The sequence below is a fragment of the Bombyx mori genome, chromosome 25 (genome assembly GCF_030269925.1).
Source record: "Bombyx mori chromosome 25, ASM3026992v2".
Lineage (NCBI taxonomy): Eukaryota > Metazoa > Arthropoda > Insecta > Lepidoptera > Bombycidae > Bombyx > Bombyx mori.
The window spans coordinates 4260825-4279827 of record NC_085131.1 but is presented as its reverse complement, the minus strand read 5'-3'; the positions used below and the strand labels follow the sequence as shown (position 1 = coordinate 4279827).

The 19003-nt window shown below is 35.6% G+C and overlaps 1 protein-coding gene and 1 long non-coding RNA gene across 4 annotated transcripts in view; one reads left to right on the top strand and one right to left on the bottom strand.

Annotated features, from left to right (window-relative positions):
- LOC101741141 (uncharacterized) overlaps positions 1-19003 on the top strand; it is a 428733-nt gene that overhangs the window by 303169 nt on the left and 106561 nt on the right. The window lies entirely within an intron of this gene.
- Positions 12631-13458, bottom strand: LOC134201390 (uncharacterized). The gene is made up of 2 exons (XR_009976659.1): positions 13138-13458; positions 12631-13006 (listed from the first exon to the last, which is right to left on the bottom strand). It is a non-coding gene; the product is annotated as an uncharacterized LOC134201390 (long non-coding RNA).

Below are 19003 nucleotides of genomic sequence, written 5' to 3'. Positions count from 1 at the left end.
ACTGCATAACCCCAACGAAAATACAACGTCTTTTATGTTTTATTGTGTATCATTTTATATACAATAGGTAAATACGATTTATAAATATTCATGATAAAAAGTAAAAAAGCACACTTTAATGGTAAGCTAAACCATTTTTTTTAATCCTGGTGATCCCGATCAGAATATCGGTCCAAAGAAATGAAATTATTGTCATCAGTCCTTAATAAATGAGCATAGTTCTAAGATAACCGGACGTAAAGGTCTTTTTTTTTTTTTTTTTTTTTTTTTTTTTATTGCCTTTGTAGGCAGACGAGCCTACGGCCCACCTGATGGTAAGTGGTCACCGTCGCTCATGGACGTCAGCAATGCCAGGGGCAGAGCCAAGCCGCTGCCTACCTTGAAAATTTTACTAAAATATTCTATTTTATAGATTAATCGATAAATGTGCATTCCACATTATGTTAGTATGAAAAAGATTCTTACAAATCAAATCAATTTACTGGTGGCAGGACCTCTTGTGAGTCCGCTCGGGTGGGTACCACCACCCTGCCTATTTCTGCCGTGAAGCAGTAATGCGTTTCGGTTTGAAGGGTGGGGCAGCCGTTATAACTATACTTGAGACATTAGAACTTACGTCTCAAGGTGGGTGGCGCATTTACGTTGTGGATGTCTTTGGGCTCCAGTAACCACTTAACACCAGGTGGGCTGTGAGCTCGTCCACCCAATCAAGCCGTAAAAAAAACCAAAATAGTTTTAATTTTCATGTTTTTTTTTTCAGGTTTCTTCAGTTTTTCTAAAACTACTCTCAACGTCTTTATACCGTTTCAAATTGTGCCTTAATTTATTCACATCCTAAATCCATTACAAAAAAAAATTGCGACCTCTCGTCACAAACAATCCAAACAATTGCAATCAAAACTTTCAGTACAACTTCTTGCATAATTTAAAACAATTCAAACATAAATAAAATTAAACTTTAACTTGCTAGAGCTATTTATGTTCTACTACTACAAAGGTCCGTAATGAATTCGAATAGAACGAGTTTCGCTTTCATTGTTCGTCGGCCAACTTACAGGATTAAAGAGACGAACTCATACAAATGCGAAAATTATTCTCGAGAACGAGAATCCAGCAGAAAATATATAGTGATTTATTGTTTGACTTCTTCTATATCGTTCCCTCACTACTGAGGATCGCGACCACATGCGATGTACTTCCAATGCGCCCCATCATGGGTGGCATGGACTGCATGGTACAGACTACCACCGAGCGCTTCTCTTGCTAGATCTGACCATCTGGCTGGTGTTCTGCCCACGGCGCGCTTGCCTTCTATTCGACCCGTAATTATGAGCTTCTCTAATTCATGTCTGGGAGACCGCATGATGTGTCCGAAGAAGCTCATAACACATTGCTTGACTACGTACATCAATATAAGTTCGCGCTATGATAGTACCGTAATCACTTACATACATTAATTTAGCATGAGCAATTAAAATGAAAAACCCTGATACAGTAAAATCCATTGTAACAATGATCTCTATAGACAAACATAAATATGACATGGGAACTATATATTTTTTTTTTTAGATGGTTGGACGAGCTCACAACCTCCTGGTGTTAAGTGGTTACTGGAGCCCATAGACATCCACAACGTAAATGCGCCACCCACCTTGAGATATAAGTTCTAAGGTCTCAAGTATAGTTACAACGGCTGCCCCACCCTTCATACCGAAACGCGTTACTGCTTCATGGTATAAATAGGCAGGGTGGTGGTACCTACCCGCGTGGACTCATAAGAGGGTCCTACCACCAGTAAAAAAATAATAAATCTGTATACATAAAAATGAATTGCTGTTCGTTAGTCTCGCTAAAACTCGAGAACGGCTGGGCCGATTTGGCTAATTTTGGTCTTGAATTATTTGTGGAAGTCCAGAAAAGGTTTAAAAGGTAAAGATAAATATGAAAATGGTCGGAATTAAATAAAAATAACAATTTTGTTTTTCCTTTGATGTGTCCCCCGTCGGACGGATTCCTTTTGTTTGTTTTAAGTTTATTTTATACAAAAGTTTATGTCTTTTATTTATCGATTGAGGCACTACGAAGTCTGCCGGGGCAGCTAGTAATTAATAAATAACATCAATGATATACCCCGGTCTCCGGATATCCATCTAGCGTTATTAGCCGATGACACGGCTATCTACTACTCGTATAGGAAGAAGTCGTTATTGCATCGGCGACTCCAGATTGCAGCAGCCACCATTGGACAGTGATTAGCGTAGTGTTTGGTTTAGGTACCTCAAGCACCGGACACCGTTCTCGTCGAACCCGTCGCTCACGACGAAGGGTTCGGAGTAAACTAAACCATAGACACAGCCTACTGAGTTTCTCACCGGATCTTCTCAGTGGGTCGCGTTTCCGACACGGTGGTAGATTCTGCGAAGCACTGCTCTTGCTAGGGCCAGTGTTAGCAACGCCTCCTGGTTTGAGCCCCGAGAGCTCACCTACACGTTAGGGTTACGCTGCAATAGCCTCTCAAGGCTACCAGATCAGGTAAAAAAAACAGTCATATTGTTGACTGATTCGGTGGTGCAGTAGTTAACGCCTGAGACTGTTGTGCCGAGGGTTGTGGGTTCGCTTCCCACATCGGGTAAACATTGTGCGATGAACAGATATGTTTTATCTGTGCCTGTTGGTGGTAGTTGTTATCTATATATGTATATTTTTAAACGTATATAACTTGTTTGTCAGTCTTTGATACCTATAACACAGGGAATCCTTAATTAGGACCGGATGACCCTGTGTCAATTGTTCCCAACTATTCTTGGAATAGGAACTATATTATGTCAATGAACTTGATGTGGAGCTTGATATCAATCACTGTCGAAGAAAAAGAATATGGTGAAACTAGTCTTCATAGAAGTCCTCCATCATCACAGATTTTACGTAAAGGTAGCGATGAAAAAATTTAAATGGTTAAGGACAGAATTCCGCACTATGCTGTATTTCCAGCACAAATGCTAATTTAGCACTTTTTTTTTTTTTTTATTGTTTAGATGAGTGGACGAGCTCACGGCCCACCTGATGTTAAGTGGTTACTGGAGCCCATAGACACCTACAACGTAAATGCGCTACGCACCTTGAGATATAAGTTCTAAGGTCTCAGTATAGTCACAACGGCTGCCCCAACCTTCAAACCGAAACGCATTAATGCTTCACGGCTGAAATAGGCAGGGAGGTGGTACCTACCCGTGCGGACTCACAAGAGGTCCTACCACCAGTAAAAATATTTTGCCGTTTTCGCAAAATAGTTATCAACAGGGTTATTTATATACAAACCAAGACAACAAGTTTATGTAAATTCAAAATACAACTAAAAAATTTAATACTGACTTCAATAATTTGTTTGGTACGTGCGGTGACTCTGTTTTTGGAAAATGGAGTTTGTTAGCGGAAGCCCAATGTGGGTTTTATTATTATTTTGACTTGTGCGACTTTGACTTGTTCGACTGTACGTATTCTTGGCGCGCTCGCATTTTAAGGTATCTTTCAATTTTGAAAATACCTACCTGTAAATTCTTAACAAAGGACAAATATCCCAAATTGTAGATCCATTCGATGTTAAATTAAGATTTTAGGTTTAGGATATATCTAATTCTAAATTTAATACAATATCGGAAATTTTCTAATGGTAAAAATATTTCGACACGAAAGGAAGAATTTGTGCTATTTAAACGTATCCATAAACATTATGACTACATCCGATTTCTGTGAAGATTTGATGAGCTATATTTTTGCATTCTTTATCATTTTATTACGACCGTATAAATAACTAGGTCATCCGCTGCTAAAATAACTTTACGACCGAATATAGAAAGTGAACTCTGAACAAAAATCGTTCACGACCTCTGGTAAGGATTTCTTGTAAAATATTACAGGAAAACGAGCCTTAAACCTTTGTCTTAGGGACTACTAATATTTTCGAGTTAGTATCGAAGAGAAAATCGGATAGGAGAAACAAGAAATGTTGCAGAGATGCGAAACTATTATATCTATTGTCGATTTCTTTTATGGTCCACCTCGACGCGACGTATGGTTGACTGAATTTTTATGTATTGCTTTATTTTCAGATGTCCTGTCGTAAAAATGCCCCACGCATTTTAGTTCTCTTTCATTGGACAGGCCATAAAACATCTCATTTTTTTCGTATGAAAACATCTTTAGACAGCCGTCTACATATTACATAATATTTCGTTCTATGAATATTTAAATATATTTTATTTTAAGCAATCAATCACTCAAGCTGCAAGTATGCAGTTGAGACTATTTTAAATTTTAAAGTAAGTTTTATAACGTAAGCTTAGTCCTAGGTATAACCTGCACCTATATCATTCTTACCAAATTTTTTTTATCCCTTACATGTTTTGTCGTAGGTACGTACACCTGATACAAGAAAGCTGCAACCCACCTTGAGACATGAGTCCTAAGCCTGAGTTCTATAGTACAACAATTGCCCTACCCTTCAGACCGAAACCGTATAACTGCTTCACGGTAGAAATAGTCAGGGTGGTGGTACCTACCCGTGCGGACTCATAAGACGTCCTCCCACCACAATAAAAATACTGAGTATGATGAACAACCTGAACTAACAACAACAATTTTTTATATCTACTCTAACGGTAGATACATCATTCAAACACAGGGTAATAAGGAGCATAAAACGATTAGGCGTTATAAACTAATATTTCATAAATAATAGGGTATCCCTTCGCGTGCGATTATTAAAATGTTAACAAATTAACATTTTCTCTAATTAACTTAACCTTTACGGGACGGCGAATTGTACTGTTTAATATTTAGTTAGTATATAGGTATTAAGGTCAGAATTAAATTTATAGAATTACGATATTTATATCGAGTTAATATTAAATCAGCGAAAACTTAATTGGCATTTAAATCTGACCTTTATTCTTTATAAATAGACTAGACGATGACCGAGGTTTGCTCGGTTTTTTTTTAAAGCTGTGTTCTTTAGAAATTATATTTAAATACGAATTAGATATTGATAAAATGATGAAATATTCCAAGATCGTTTAGGCATTTTTAAGTGAACACGTGAGTTAAAAAGACACAAATAATATAATTAAACAATTCATTTTCTTGGTCTAACCTTAAACCAAACACTCATTGGGTTCGGATGGCTTATCAACGCCATCTGCTGAAATAGCTTTAGTGATTATGAAAATCGCCAATAGATGTCGGGAAGTGACATAAAGTTGATTATCGATAAAATTTGAAAACACGAATGAAGAAACATTTTCTAAGGATGTTTTTTCTGACTTCGCATTCAGTGCGTACCAGAATTTTATTTCCTTCACTAATATCTGTAACATATAGCTATCATTGATTTTACTACTGCACATTGATAGACTAATTCAATACTCAAGACACACATTCCAAGCCAATTAATTCCAAAGACAATCATCGGATCGATTGCTTTTTAACAAAAATATATATCAGGATATATCTAAATTGACGTAACACACACTGCACCTGGAACTCACAATAGGATTAAACAATACGACAGAATAAGCTAGGTAGCAAAATAAAACAAAGTTGTTTGTACTGAAGATGGATGCGAAACTGGTAGTAAGTAGCTGTAAGCAACTGTGGTCGCTATTCTACAAATTTTAATTGTGAGATTAATGAACAAAACCCAAATAAATATTCTTACTAACGAGATGCTACCAATCTATTTATACTAGTGGTCCCGCAGTAGTCGAAATTAGACTATAATGTTAGTTGAAATTATATGTTTAAACATTATTATGGTTCTATTGTCAAATACTATTATATTTCTATAATATAATCACAGATTTCGCCAAAACTTACACTATAGATAAATAACATTAAAGACAAACAATATTAATCTATTCGGAATTTGACCACACACTTTAAACATTAACAAAAGTTTGACAATTGACAATAAACAAAGAGTATAATAAAAAAAGAACACAATATTCCTAACCTAAAAGTACATGTTATTATCCGCAACATGCTTCGTCAGATTACAGAAATTAAGTTATCAGCAACATGCTTCGTCAAAAAGTACAATACTTACTTTCAGCTGCAAGCGTCGTCATAAGTAACATAGAGACTTAATTATACTTAAGAGTATAATTATATGTATGTGTGTGTGTCAAATACATGGTAGTGTGTGTAATGTTTTTTTTTATTGATTTAAGGTATGTTTTATGCACAATTTAAAAAAAAATTGCATTGTAGTTCACTTCTATAACCACAAATTTCGGGCTACACTATAAAAAATATTAATAAAGACATACAATATTTAATCTATTCTCAATTTGACCACAGACGTCAAGAACAAAAGTTTGACAATAAATAGTATGCATGCGTGCGTGCGTCAGATACATGGTATGTAGTGTGTGTAATGTTTTCTTTATTGATTTAATGTATCTTTTACGAATTATTTAAAAAAAATATTAGCATTGTGCACTTCTTCCCTATATTCTCTATAAGTGTGGGAAATTTCATACTCCTCCGTCCGCGCAATTTTCGTAAAAAGGGGTACAAAGTTTTTGCTTCACGTATTAATATGTAGATATTAAAAGTCCGCTAAATGACCGAACCTATTATTCAGGTTCTTAAAAGGTTCTTAAATCTGTTAAAGTACCAACAAAACAAAAACAAGGCAGCCACCAAATTGAATATCTAAGTCCTCACCACGCCATTTCTCGGTAAGTTATTGCATCATAAATTTGTCGGTTGTCAGCACAAGCCTAGCTTGCCGTCACCATAATCCGACCTAGTGGGCAGGATATGCGATGCTCGCAATTAGACCCTGGACATTTGAGGTGGCGACGTGATTAGAAGCGTAGTTTGCTTGATTAGTTGACCGAGAAACTTCCTGATTCAGACGCATACGTGATGTTTGATAATGAAAAAAGAAATGTATGATGCCTTGATCGCTCGTAGCTCATCACGTGGGATAGTTCAATCTTTTTTTTTTTTTTTTTATTGCCCTTGTAGGCAGTCGAGCATACGGCCCACCTGATGGTGAGTGGTTACCGTCGCCCATGGACTTCAGCAATGCCAGGGGCAGAGCCAAGCCGCTGCCTACCGATCCTAAACTTTATTTTTACCTTATTTACGATGCTACTGGAAGCTGCTTAACAGTTTTTCCTAACATAGGAATATTTAGTAATATTAAAATAAAAAATACCTTGCATTTAGGATTTTGGAATAAACTATTTTTTTCGAAATGATTTAGACAAAACATTAAGCTCTTTGAAATACTTACAAACTGAAGCTACAAATCCACTAACGCCATATTTGCTAGATACAGTGTTTGAAACTCAAACGATAATAGCTAACACTTCAAGATATTCTAACTTTAGTTATAACTAGTCAAAATTTGTCAAAGACGACAAGCAAATTGAATTTGTACGGTAAACTAAACCAATTTCAGGTATATAACGAAACTGTAGTGGAAAGTGTAGAGACACTTGGATTCGAGCAAATATTCTGAATATTGATGAGACTTCTAATCAAATTAGAAATAGGTAAGGCTAAAATAAACCTCACAAAGCTATGTTCTTTATTAAACTAAACGAGTAACCTAACCCATTTGGTGTTAAATTGTTACCGGAGGCCATAAAAATAACAAAGTAGGATAAAGCCGTGACCCATCTTGAGATATGAGGATGGAATCATAATATTACACAACGCCTTTCCTGCCCTTCAAACTGGATCAATTGTTTACTTCGCAGCAGAAATAGGCGGGTATTCGCCCGGGCTACTCAATCTTCAGAAATTTTTAATCACAACAGGCAACACGAATAAACCTTGCCAGCATTATTAACTTACATAACAAAACACTCAAACCTAACTTACTAAGATCAAGTTCATAATCAAGTTTCTGTAAATTTACGACAACTGTCTTAATAAGGATACTTGAAGGCACTTGTGTCTGTATTCACCGAAATGGTTGGCGTTAGTTACATCGCAATCATGACAGCGCACTGAACTGTTATAATGCCTACAGGAGTCGAGTCGTTCAACATTGAACTAATAAATTTGGATGTCGCACTTTGAACAGACACCTTAAACATTAAATTTAAAAAATAACAGTTCAAATAACAGAGATCGCTTAGAGAGGCTTTATATAAATAAATTGTAATTTTATTCATTGTATGTATAACGTATTGTGAACTAGGTTTTATAACAAAATAATCTAACTAATAAATGTATCGTGGTATGGACATGTGATGCGTAGAGAGAAGATGTATGTGACTAGAAAATGTATGAAAATGGTAGTGCAAAGTAGAGAGAGAAGAGATCGACCAAAGAAGACATGGATGGATGTTGAGATGACGGCTGATAGAAGAGAATGGAAGAGAAAAATTAGCTGTGCCGACCCCACATAGTGGGATAAGGTAGAGAAAAAGAAAAAGAATCTGACTAATAAAGGCTAGTATTATTGATCGAAGAATAAAGGTTCCTTAAAATAGAGAAGAATAAAGAGATGAGAAGCCATTTTCTTAAGTAAGTCAACTCCGCGTCAGAAATAGATAAAATATGGTGAATTTAATAGAATACTCTTTATGATTTTTTTTATTTTGTTCGTTAACTAACTGAGCTAATAAATAGGTTTATATTATATATTTCACCTACACCTCAAATTTCCAAAAATATTGTCAAAGTTCGTTTATCGTATCCAGTATCACAGATGTTAGCTTCAGGTGTTAAGATTATACGGTATGGAACCCCCCTTGCATGCTCAAGTAACGTTCCTACAACTGTATTCGAATAGTTTGCGTGCCATTTCTCCCTCACAAGACTATATTATCTCAGTGGGAGAGCGTTCGAATGTTTCATGAACTTGAAACAAAAGATTGGCTTTAAAATAGCACCACCCACCCCCATCTCTTCCCGTGGGTGTCGTAAAAGGCCACTGAAGGTTTCACCCGAGAATGGGCAATTATTTATTGATTATACGGTGTATTATAAACCCGTAGTAATAGGTACCACTGTCCAATTCATTTCCAATAACAATCATGTTAATGAAGCTATTTCGGCAATGAGGCCAACGGTAGGCAGCGGCTTGGTTCTGCTAGTCCCTTGGCATTGCTGACGTCCATGAGCGACGGTAACCACTCATCATCAAGTGGGCCATATTCGTCTGCCTACAAGGGCAATAAAAAAATATTTCTGAAGTACGGAACAATCTTACATTACAATGGAATCTTTAACTTGTTCTGGTAGGATGGATGAGAATTTATTAACCCATAGACACAGCCCACTAAGTTTCTCGCCGGATCTTCTTAGTGGGTCGCGTTTCCGATCCGGTGGTAGACTCTGCAAAGCACTGCTCTTGATAGGGCCAGTATTAGCAACACTCCCGTTTGAGCCCTGTGAGCTCACCTACACACGTTAGAGCGAAGGTGACATAGCCTCTCAAGGCTATCAGCAAAGGCAGGAAAAAAAAGTAACTACGCTAAATCAAAAATTTGCAGAATAAATTTTTTTATAAATTACTAGCTGACCCGGCAGACTTCGTAGTGCCTCAATTGATAAACAAAAGACCTAAACTTTTGTATAAAATAAACTTAAAACAAACAAAACGAATCCGTCCGACGGGGGGGGGACACATCAAAGGAAAAACAAAATTGTTATTTTTATTTAGTTCCGAGAATTTTCATATTTATCTACCTTTTAAACCTTCTCTGGACTTCCACAAATAATTCAAGACCAAAATTAGCCAAATCGGTCCAGCCGTTCTCGAGTTTTAGCGAGACTAACGAACAGCAATTCATTTTTATATATACCTATATAGATTATTTCAGGACCTTGGCTGTTTTTTGTAAATGTTTCTGTTAAGTATGTGTTTAAATAGAAAAAATAGTCACTGAATCTGTACTCTAGCATAATTACGCCGCTCGCTGTTTTTGGTTTATTAAAAGGATCTTGGTTAATTCATCACTATGCCGAAATGCTTATCAGAATATCGTCATCAAATTAAATTCTACATGTCAAGCATTTGGGTAAGTAGTTCGTATTTCATGTCAAAAACAACATTTACCACATAAGAAATCTATCTTGTGACTTTGTATCTTGACATACAAAAGCCCGTTCCATAATAAATGGCGCACACATTGCCTACACTCCACTCTAAGCGATTTATATCCATATACTCAGAAAATCTCTAAAAAAAAATCCAAACAACACAAAGGAATAATTTACAAAGATAATGCTATACAATGTTAGCAGTGAATAAGTGAAACAAGTTGTTTTTTAGAAATAGTGAACAATATGACAACAATAGACCACGAGTGCAAATGAAACTTTGTTTCCTTTTTAACCGACTTCAAAAAAGGATGAGGTTCTCGATTTGACTGTATGTTTTTTTTATGTTTGTTACCTCATAGCTTTTGACTGGGTAAATCGATTTTGATGATTCTTTTTTTTATTAGAAAGCTGACGCTTCCCGTGTGTTCCCATTTCAATGTAGTCCAGTTCTAGTACCTAGTCAGGTCATAAGTATTGTCACACAGTAAAAACTTTTCTTTTAGAATGCTGGCCACAAAAAAGTTTATTGAATTTGAATTTGGAATTGTTCATGAAAATAAAAATGTATACTTTTAGAATTTTACGCTAGACGCTTAATGAAGACCGTGTTGCAGTTATTGCGTTGCATCGTTGCGGTTACGCGCCAATTCAAATTTTTAACATACTGAAAAATTTGAATATAACCAAAAGATTCGTTTATCGTACCATCAAAGGATACAATGAAGACTCTAGTGTAGATGACAGGTCAAGAAGTGGTCGCCCTCGGTCTGTTAGGACTCCAGCAGTGATAAAACCTGTGAAGGCGCGAATTCAAAGAAATCCCAAACGTAAGCAGAAACTATTGGCCCTTCAGATGGGGTTAAGCAGAACCACGGTGAAAAGGGTGTAAAATGAAGACTTAGGGCTTCGGGCATATCGAAGAAAAACAGGACATCGTTTGAATGCTCGTCTAATGGACCTGAGACTCTGAGACTGAAGAGATGCCGCGCTTTGTTGAAGCGGTACGCGGGAAAAAAATATCGGGAAATTCTTTTTTCGGATGAAAAAATTTTTACCGTAGAAGAGAGCTACAACAAACAAAATGATAAGGTGTACGCACACAGTAGTGAAGAAGCGAGCAACCGTATTCCGCGTGTCCAACGAGGTCATTTTCCATCCTCGCTCATGGTATGGTTGGGAGTTTCTTATTGGGGCTTAACAGAGGTACATTTTTGTGAGAAAGGTGTAAAAACGAATGCAGTTGTGTATCAAAATACAGTCCTGACGAACCTTGTGGAACCTGTTTCTCATACCATATTCAATAACAGGCACTGGGTATTCCAACAAGATTCGGCGCCAGCTCATAGAGCGAAGAGCACACAAGACTGGCTGGCGTCGCGTGAAATCGACTTCATCCGGCACGAAGACTGGCCCTCCTCCAGTCCAGATTTGAATCCGTTAGATTACAAGATATGGCAACACTTGGAGGAAAAGGCGTGCTCAAAGCCTCATCCCAATTTGGAGTCACTCAAGACATCCTTGATTAAGGCAGCCGCCGATATTGACATGGATCTCGTTCGTGCTGCGATAGACGACTGGCCGCGCAGATTGAAGGCCTGTATTCAAAATCACGGAGGTCATTTTGAATAAACTTTAGTGTCATAAGAATCTATGTTTTGTTAAGTTCATTTTGGTATATGAATGGTTACATAATGAATAAACTTGTTTCAATTATTTTACATTAAACATGTGACAGAATTTATGACCTGACTAGGTATATTGCCATGAGCAAACCACATAAGTCTTAAATTTGCATTAAGTACGTGTGCGACAATGATTATTATTGATAATGTATATTAATTTGTTTTGGAATATGTATCTTTATTTATTTATTTGAAGTCGGTTTTTGTTAAACCATGTCTATTTACAATTATTATAATACTTTAAAATATTACTATTATATGTCCATAAAACGGTAGGTCAAAAATAGAATTATGAGTTTTTTTTCTTTTTTTTATTTTTTTTTTTATTTTTTTTTATTTTTTTTATTTTTTTTTTTACTTTAATTTAGTGAGATGGGAAGTTTTAGGAAAGGTATTTATAGCGTAATGGAATAAAACATAGATATTTTTATTTTATTGCTTAGGTCGGTACGTAAATGCACCACCCACCCTGAGATACAAGTTCTAAAGTCTCAGTATAGTCACAACGGCTGCCTCACCCTTCAAACCGAAACGCATTACTGCTTCACGGCAAAAAATTGGCAGGGCGGTGGTACCTATCCGCGCGGACTCACAAGTGGTCCTACCACCAGTAATTACGCAAATTATAATTTTGCGGGTTTGATTTTTATTACATGATGTTATTCCTTCACCGTGGAAGTCAATCGTGAACATTTGTTGAGTACCTAACTATTTCATTAGAAAAATTGGTACACCGTTGCATCGCTTCAACACGAATGCACCGGACGTCTTATCCTTTAGGCCACGACGATTTCTAAGTCTTAGAATCTTACTATTGGTAATCAAGATAGAAATGTAGATCGTAGATGAATCGAGCTGGCTACAAAAGAAGAGCAAGCTATGTATTTCATGACCATTTATTTGATTTATTGTAGCACCTACAGGAGGCTAAGATCACATACTTTTTAATATATCTTCCGAATAGTCGTTGCAATCATGTACTCGAGGCTTAAGGATAACGATAAAGGATAAGCCACTGGGTGTAATCGGATCGAGCTATGTGATTATACCAGTGTTCGAATTCCGAGGGTAAACTAAACCGCTTGATTTCTTCGTGGCGGCAATTTCTAGATATATTACCGTCTTTACGTATACCGGTATTAATAATCATGTGTTCTTAGTTCAAATTGAAGTACACACTATCAGTAAATAGGAATAAGATAAACGATAAAATATACTTGGGATTTAATTGCAAGCCGAGCGAAGTAACGTTTTTCCTGGAATAAAAAAAAAAGCTAAATAAACATGCTAAATAACATGCTAAACAAATGTGAATAAACAGGAATAAAAGCAAGCGTTTTATTCCATGTTTACTGGGCAACGTCGCCAGAAAGATCTGCATAATTACCGACTGTCATTTGGTAAATATTCTATCGAACTCATCTTGTTGGTGATTGTCACGAGTCCGTCTGGCATTGCATGCATAATCGATTTAGGGTTAATCATATTAGTTCTGGATATATTCATTTTAGCTAGGTTAATTTTAGTTGCATAACACCAAATATTACTCAATTGTCGAACATTCCGTAATATATTCGTAGCTGATAATGGATAGTTGCAATTTTAAAGAGTAAACTCCAGTCTCACATCTGAGTTGACACGCATTTTTTTTTTATTTCGTTGTAGTTCGCTTCTGATTGGTTTGTCATAATATATTGTTTTTTTTTGTTTCAGGTAACATTACTATCAATAAAGAAGAAGATTTCACTCTTGACTTTCCAGAACTTGTAAGAATATATAAGTTTTTTTTTTTATAAGTAGTAATAGTCAAATTATAGATTGTATTAATTATCATATAATTAACAAACAGCTGTTAGAAAATAAAATAGCTATCGCACCAAAGTAACTACCCGTGTTAGCTCACAATATACCCTACCAGCAGATAAGTAGGTAAGTGATAAATTTTGCAAGATTTTATTTTATTATACCTACGCTAAGCATATTATTATATTTTCTCGAAAATTGTAACTACCCGCAGAATTTGAACCCTGGTTTACGCGCATCGTTTGATACGAACTGTATGTACACCGTGCCTCTTATCTTTTGGGCCACAAAACTATCAATTTTTTATGTATCAATTTTTTTTTCTGAAGTCGTCGTGGCCTATAGGATAAGACATCCGGTGCATTCGTGTGTAGCGATGCACCGGTGCTCGAATCCCGCAGGCGGGTACCAATTTTTCTAATGAAATACGTACTCAACAAATGTTCACGATTGACTTCCACGGTGAAGGAATAACATCGTGTAATAAAAATCAAACCCGCAGAATTATAATTTGCGTAATCACTGGTGGTAGGATCTCTTGGGAGTCCGCACGGGTAGGTACCACCACCCCGCCTATTTCCGCCGTGAAGCAGTAATGCGTTTCGGTTCGAAGGGTGGAGTAGCCGTTGTAACTATACTGAGACCTTAGAACTTATATCTCAAGGTGGGTGGCGCATTTACGTTGTAGATGTCTATGGGCTCCAGTAACCACTTAACACCAGGTGGGCTGTGAGCTCGTCAACCCATCTAAGCTATAAAAAAAAAATGTAATATTTTACTCGCTACTTATTATACTTTTCGTGTCTACATTGTTCTATAATAAACTATATTTTTATTTAAAAGAAATACTATAGTACATTTATAAAAAATACCGTCTGAAACATTCCTAAGCGAATGGTAAAGTCTAATTGAAAGCTCCTATAGAGGCCCGCCTCAGTGAAAAGCTCTTTGAGTTCAACCATTCAGGTGGAAGTCCAAACTATCTTAAATTACTTATCTACCTATTCTTATAGTTTGTGTCTGGTAGTCAAGAAATTACATTAAACAAGATATTTTTGTTTTATTGCTTAGATGGGTGGACGAGCTCACAGCCCACCTGGCGTTAAGTCGTTACTGGAGCCCATAGACATCTACGACGTAAATGCACCACCCACCTTGAGATATAAGTTCTAAGGTCTCAAGTATAGTTACAACGGCTGCCCCACCCTTCAAACCGAAACGCATTACTGCTTCACGGCAGAAATAGACAGGGTGGTGATACCTACCCGCGTGGACTCACAAGAGGTCCTACCACCAGTAAATTGTATTATTTATTTCAATTTGCACTGTACTCTGGGCTAACGAAAGATATGTTTTTCAATTTGCCGCAAGATTCCAGGGGAATGCGCTGTTTATCATTACAATACGAATATATTTATACTTTCATCGTTATGTGGTAAATAACGGCCATCTTCGTAACAAACGGGCCTGTTAGATGTAGAATGTAACATATTATAATGCGTATTGAAATATGTTTTCGGCCTGACAAAATGTTTTTTGACAAAAAATATTATTCGCAAATTTTTAACACGGCTTAATCGAACTTATCTATATATATATATATATATATATATATAACTAGCGACCCGCCCTCGCTTCGCTTCGGAAACATTAATAACACACATGAAACCAAAAAAATAAAATAAAAAAAAAATTAAAAAAAGTAGCCTATGTTCATCAGGGACAATGTCGGCTTCTAATGGAAAAAGAATTTTTCAAATCGGTCCAGTAGTTTCGGAGCCTATTCGAAACAAACAAACAAACAAATCTTTCCTCTTTATAATATTAGTATAGAAGTATAGATAACGAACTCTTTTGACGTAATTACCAATTTCTGGATGCATTCCCGGTGCATTTAGAAGCTCCAAGCACCGGTTACCGTTCTCGTCTAAGTTATAATAGTACATAGAATGCGAAGAGAACTCGGCATGCAACCTAACCAGTACAGAGAACCCACTGAGTTTCTCGCCGGATCCTCTCAGTGGATCGCGATTCTGATCCGAAGGTAGATTCAGGGAAGCACTGCTCTTGCTAGGCCAGACGTTAGTGAGTCCTCTCAGACTGAGCTCTGTAAGCTCGTCCACCAGGCAAGGTGAGACCAGAATAGCCCCTCGAGACTACTGTCAGATAGGTAGGAAAATATCAGCAACTTCAAGACGTCCTACCTTGAAAATTAGCATTCATTTACTTAACTTTGTTTTGACTAGGATCACCAAAAAAACTAAACTTTCGCTTGCTTAAATGTTAAACTATTATGTTCAGAATTAATCAGGAATTCTTATTGGAATAATAGAACATCCGTTGTTATAATCCAACTGAGCTTTCACTATTATTTCCTAGCGCTTAAAATTGGCCATGACATCTAATAGCATAAAATTGAGATTACAATTTTAAGTCTGGATGTAGGAAGCGTGATAGTGTGCGAAGAATATTAAGGTTATTTAATTTTTAAACACCGACCAAAAAAATATTATCAAATCTAATACAACAGAATACCTCATTATACATTGATAACTAAATGAGATATGAATTACGAATATTTCTTATTAGATACGGCTTACTTAAAATAAACATGTCTAAATTCTAAATTCTGTACGTATGTATGACTGTTTCTCATTACAATTTATTGAGCTGCATCACATTTATTTGTAAAGAAACTTTTACAGTATCCGGAAGGAACAATGGAAAAACTGTTTTAAAATTCAAAACAAACTTCAAAATATCTGCTAGATAAACCGAAACTTTTCCAACAGCTTCGAGCGGCTTAAAGCAAAGGGTTACAAAATAAAACTAAAGTATTTTCTGGAAGAAAACATCGGCGAACGATAAATTTTAAGGGTCAATCTTAATTAATTATTGATAAAATAACGAATTTTTAATTTTTCATTAAAATAAAAAAGGTTTTTAATGTTTTTTTCACAGCATGCAATTTATCACAAATAAAAAAAGGCACTCGCATCGATTCATTTTATGCGTCACATTTTTTTTTTTGAATATTTTATGTTCTTTTGAAGTGAAACTTCTTTAGGCCCATGAGGGTAAAATTTTTACAGAACGTCACGCAGGTATGCAACGGAAGTGACATCAAACTACTATTGAAATTAAGTACTTGTCAAATGTCAGTAGTAGTAGTTGTTGTATTTTTCCAACTGGAAAGGCAAATGTATCATATCATACAGCCTAATATTTTATAATTTTTTTGTGAAAAATGTTAACAGGAATTGAAATGAAATGAAAAGAATTTGGAACATTATCAAATAGCATGAAATTAAATTAGTCAATTCAATTGGCAAAATATTAGTCATTTACAATTTAGAAATCTAAACATAATGTGACTGTCAACACTGAGGTTTGAGATTGACATTTGACAGACTTTTGGCGGGAACATATCTTCCTTTTTCCCTTCCTTTAAGTCTCGGAAATCTAAAGTTTTAGATTTGTATAAATATAAGCAAGACTTATAAATTAGTTCGCCAAAAAAGTTTCCCTTCTGACATGTGTACTTTGTACGCACGCACTTTTTTTTCCAATTTGGAAAGAACGGTTTCAAATTGTTTTATTGATAACGGTCTTTAAAAGCTTCTAAGAGCCATGGAATTATAATCGCATTTATTGTTCGCTTCGAGCTCATACTTTCTCTTTGACTTCGAGAACGATAGACATCCTGTTTATTTCTTTAAGGTCATCAAATCCATCAAATCGTATCACTTAAGACATAATTCCCTGAAAGTTCCCTAAATTTTCGTCACACTCAATTAATTAGGCGAACCGCCGTGAAAACTCTAAATGGGTATTCCGTGTTGAGAGACCCACTAAATTAAATTTCCGATGACTTATAACTCAATTCTGGTTTATACGAAACTAAAGAAGCGAAAGCGAAACTCAGCGCGGCTTGGTGATTTTTAATACGCTTTTATTAGCTTCAGACGTATGTATGTTTTGTAACGGAATCTTTGAACATACATGATTTTGTCCCCCTTCAAAACGTCGGATCAACTCGAAATTTGGTATAGTTATTAAGGACCAATGACAATACAATATTAAAAATATATTAAAAAAAAAAAAATTAAAAAAATTGAAATACAACTAAAGAATGAAAAATAAACTACTCATTCTTCTTCTACTCATATCTGTTCTGTGTAAAATATATATAACTACTGATACCATGCACCCCACGCTTTTTTACAATAAAAATCATTTTTTCTTACACTACTTTTAATTCTTATTTATTGGATTTTCTATAAAAGCGTATTTTGTTAGTTTTCTTAAACTATTATTTATTTCGGAAAACTTCACAACCAAATGATGAATGTTGTTTAATCCTTGTTTGTCAAAATCTCCATAAATTTTCAACACTCTTAATAAAATTCTCTTTATATATAGTATATACAGAAATTTAAAAAATATATACTATAATAGAACAATGAACCTAAAACTAAAAACCTTAAAAAAAATACTAAATAACTAAAATATATTATTAAAAGGAGTCCCTTTAGGCAAGGTTCCGAAGATACTGGCAGCGTTCCCCCTTTGACTAGCTAAACTAATTCTTTCTCCGAGGTAGCTTAAATTAAATTCTTTTTAATAATGTACAAATGTAAATATGCTGCTTGCCAGTAATAGTATTATATTATCGTGCTTTATTTTCTTTTCTTTATTGTTTCGTTGTAGGCTGCACACAGATTGTTGTTATTATGTGTGCTTATGTATGTTTTGTATTCAGGTTCACCATTTAAATTGATTTTTGTTTTGTTTTTCTTATTTCTATACTAGTTTATACCACGTTCTAAATCTGTATACATATACCCAGCCTCGATTCCCACAGTGAACCAAAGGGAAACGGGGACGACTGAAAATCAGCGCTGTTCGATTTATCGACTTTGAATAGCGTTAGCTGAGCCACCTCGTTTTGCCTTTTTCTTTTTTTCTTTTCTTTTATTTATCTAAATAGACTGTGCTAAATCTGTGTGAAAGGAAGTAAATGATTTTATTATTATTAATTGTTTGGTTTCTTTTTCCTACCTAAGCTAATGGTCTAGAAATACCATCTCAGCGTAACCTTAACTAGTAGGTCAGCTCACGGGGTTCACACCTGACGATGTTGCTAACACGAACAACTTTTCAACAAGATCCCACAAAACGTTCAACTACTACCTGTTCATAGATTTAAGAAAACTGTCAAGGAACGTTTGTGCAACAAGGCATATTATAAAGTTAAGGATTTTTTACTAGATGGCACTACGTGGGAATGAGGCGTTCGCTCCTGGCCTTTTCATTTTTCATTATTATTATTATTTATTTGAATTGTATTTTTTTGACTTGTTTTTTTGTATACTGTAAATATGTTTTATTGTTTAAAAAAAAAAAAAAAATAAGCCCGCTGAGTTTGTTTCGCCGGTTCTTCTCAGGAC